Below are 3,369 nucleotides of genomic sequence, written 5' to 3' on the forward strand. Positions count from 1 at the left end.
TCAGAGTCATTTATGCATTTACTAATAACCCATTCAAAATATACCAGTTCCGTTAATCATGGGGAGGATCCTAGAGACCACATAACCCAGCCTCCTATTCACTGCAGGAATATTCAGTACAGTGTGTTGACTCCAGCTTTTGTTTGAACACAGGAATAGATGATGAACTTCATTACTCCAAGCTATTCAGGTATTTATATTTTTGAACAGTTTACACATCTAACTCCTAATTATGTTAAGCCTAAAATACATTCTCTATAAAATATATTTTAAAAAACATATTATTTATTTGGGGGCTGGTGCCGAGGCATAGTAGGCTAGGATCCAGTATCTTATGGGCACTGGTTGCTCTCCCAGTTGCTTCACTTAAGATCCAGCACTCCACTGACAGCCTTGAAAGGCAGGGGAGGATGACCTGAGTCCTTCGGACTCTGTGCCCATATAGAATACCTGGAAGAAGTTCCTAGCTCCTGGCTTCTTTCAGCTCTACTTGGCTTAAGCTGTCATGGCCATTTGGGGAGTGAACCTACAGATGGAAGACCTCTCTCTGTCTTCTCTCTGTAACTCTGCCTTTCAAATAAAAATCGGTAGAATGACAGAAAAAGAGGGGCAACAACAAGACGAGAGAGAGAGAGAGAGAGAGAGAGAGAGAGAGATAGAGACAAACCTTCCTTCATTGCTTCAATTCCCAAAAAGGTCAAATGAGCCGGGGTTGTGTCAAATCAAAACCATGATCCAAGAACTCCATCCTGTTTTCCTACATGCACCCGGGAAAGCAGCCGAAGATGGCTCAATGGGAAAGACCTGGAATGATTTCCTGACTCCTGGTTTCAACTTGACCCATCCCCCATCCCTGGCCGTTGGAGCCTCTTGGGGAATGGACCAATAAATGGAAGATCTCTCTGGCTCTGTGTAACTGACATTCAAATAAAGAAAGTAAGTCTTGAAAGCTGAACTAAAAGTAAAGTAAAATACAACAAAACAAAACAAAGCAAAACACAAGTATGCCTTTCAGGATCTCATAATGGTTCGCTGTTTTCTTGTGTTTGTTATGTACTTAATTCTACCCACTATTATTTGCTCAGAACAATCCAGATCATCATGACCTTTCTGATTATGTTTCTGTTGCAGAGTGTAAACATTTAAAATAAAACTTCCAAAGTATATCACAGTACTCCAAAATTTCTGTCAGGGTGTTAAATAGATGTCTGATTTCCTTTGTCTATCCTCTATTAATAGTGTTGAGGTAAAAATGATTTTCATTGAATTCTCTATTACTGTGACTAATGCATTTCTAATTAAGGAGAAATAACATTCAATATTTAACATACTTTTAAAATATAGCTTCATCAAATCCAGTGTATAGGACCTTAAAATATTATTTATTTCCTTGAGAGGGAGGGAATGAAACGGAGTTGTTTCATTTCCAGGCCCATCCCCCAAACATCTAGCATGGTTAGAACTAAGTGAGGCAGAAACCAAGAGCTCAAAAATCCATCCAGTGGCAAGGACCCAATTATTTGAATCATCACTGCCACCAAGGCGTGATGTTGCCAGTGATATTACCAGGTAGCCAGAATGCTAGAACCAGTAGATGGACCTGGGGCTGACTGTTTGAACCCAGACATTCTAATACAGAACACTATATCTTAGCTCCTAGGCTAATCACTCACACGTATTTGTACGTTTTTATGTGATATCTATGCTTGACTTAAATTTCTTACTCCCATTAGTTTCATCCTTTGATTGACCATGATTGTAACATATCAAAATAGCTTGAGATGTAATGCAAAAGTATTTCAAAAAGTTTATATATGTATAGCTTCTCGGCCTTTTGGCTAAGATCAAGTGTAGTATCAAAAAGTTTATATATGGACCCAGATCTGTAACCTAGTGGCTAAACTCCTCCCCTTGCACATGCCAGGATCCCATATGGTCACCAGTTCCTGTCCCGGTGGCCCTGCCTCCCATCCAGCTCCCTGCTAGTGGCCTGGGACAACAGCCAAGGATGGCCCAAGGCCTTGGGACCCTGTATCCGCATGAAGAGACCTAGAAGAAGCTCCAGGCTCCTGGCCTCTGGATCAACTCAGCTCTGGCCATTGAGGTCACCTGGGGAGTGAATCAGTGGACAGAAGATCTTTCTCTCTGTCTCTGCTCCACTCTGTATATCTGCCTTTGCAATAGTAAATAAATAAATCTTTGAAAAAAAAATAAAAAATTTTAAAGGTTATGTCTGAAAGTGGTTCAAATATCTGTATTTGGTGCAAAAGCTTGTGTAAATCTGCAGGTTTTTTCGTGAACTGTCACCCATTAACTCTTAAAATATCCTTTATATCTTCTACTTGAATCTCCTTGATTCTGAAAACTTCAGTTTGGATAAGCATGATGACATGTGAGCGATGTGCTCAGAGATTTGATCCTGAGTGAGATGTCTTGACTTCCCTTTGATGAGCGATATGGTCTCAGGCAAGCTGATGAACCTGGCTACCTCCAGGTTCTATTGTAAAAACAAGAGTGCTGACAATTCATGTGTCCTAATTTTGCTAGGGTATTATGATAATGCAAAGTATATTATGTAGAGGAAGTTACACATGTTGTTAGTAAATCATTATATTTTGTAGTATAGAGGACTTACTCCACTGTGTGTTACTGCCAGTTCACACTGACTCACAAGAGTGAATTTCTCTTCCAGTTCCTCACCCAATGATAGTAATGGTGGTAGTGTGGGGAAAAGTAATGTGAGGAAAGTTTTTCAGAACATGTTTATTAAGTGTTCCATATATCAAGGACTTCCTTCCTCTTCTGGGATCATCAATCTCTCCCTTCATTCTATCTGTTAATGAATAATTCACTGTATCTTGTGAGGACCACAGAGACTGCTCTTCATTTCATAAAGATTTGTATTTTCTATATCTAGTATTAACAGTGCCTCTATACACACGTGAATCTTTTAATCAGCATTCTTTAGCTTACAGGTAAAGTCAGAATTCTACAGATCACATTTATTACAGGAGCTCATATGCACATTTGTTTTTCATAAAGGTAATATAAGGGCCTGGCACCAAAGCCTAGTGGCTAAAGTCCTCACCTTGCACATGCCAGGACCCTATGTGGGCGCCAATTCATATTCTGGCAGGTCCACTTCCCTTCCAGCTCCCTGCTGTGGCCTGGAAAAGCAGTCGAGGACAGCCCAAAGCCTTGGGACCCTCCACCCACGTGACCTGGATCCGCTCAGCAATGCCATTATACCCACTTGTGGAGTGAACCAGAGGATGGAAGACTGTTCTCTTTCTCTCTCCTTCTCTCTGTAAATCTGACTTTCCAATTAAAATAAATAAATATTTAAAACAGTAAATAAATAAATAAAAA

General features: G+C 40.1%; 1 pseudogene; it reads left to right on the top strand.

Moving 5' to 3' along the window:
- The first annotated feature begins 1,818 nt into the window (after positions 1–1,818).
- Positions 1,819–1,882, top strand: LOC118759392 (U2 spliceosomal RNA; annotated as a pseudogene).
- The last annotated feature ends 1,487 nt before the right edge of the window (positions 1,883–3,369 follow it).

Source organism: Ochotona princeps, chromosome 6 (genome assembly GCF_030435755.1).
Source record: "Ochotona princeps isolate mOchPri1 chromosome 6, mOchPri1.hap1, whole genome shotgun sequence".
In the NCBI taxonomy this organism is placed as follows: Eukaryota; Metazoa; Chordata; class Mammalia; order Lagomorpha; family Ochotonidae; genus Ochotona; species Ochotona princeps.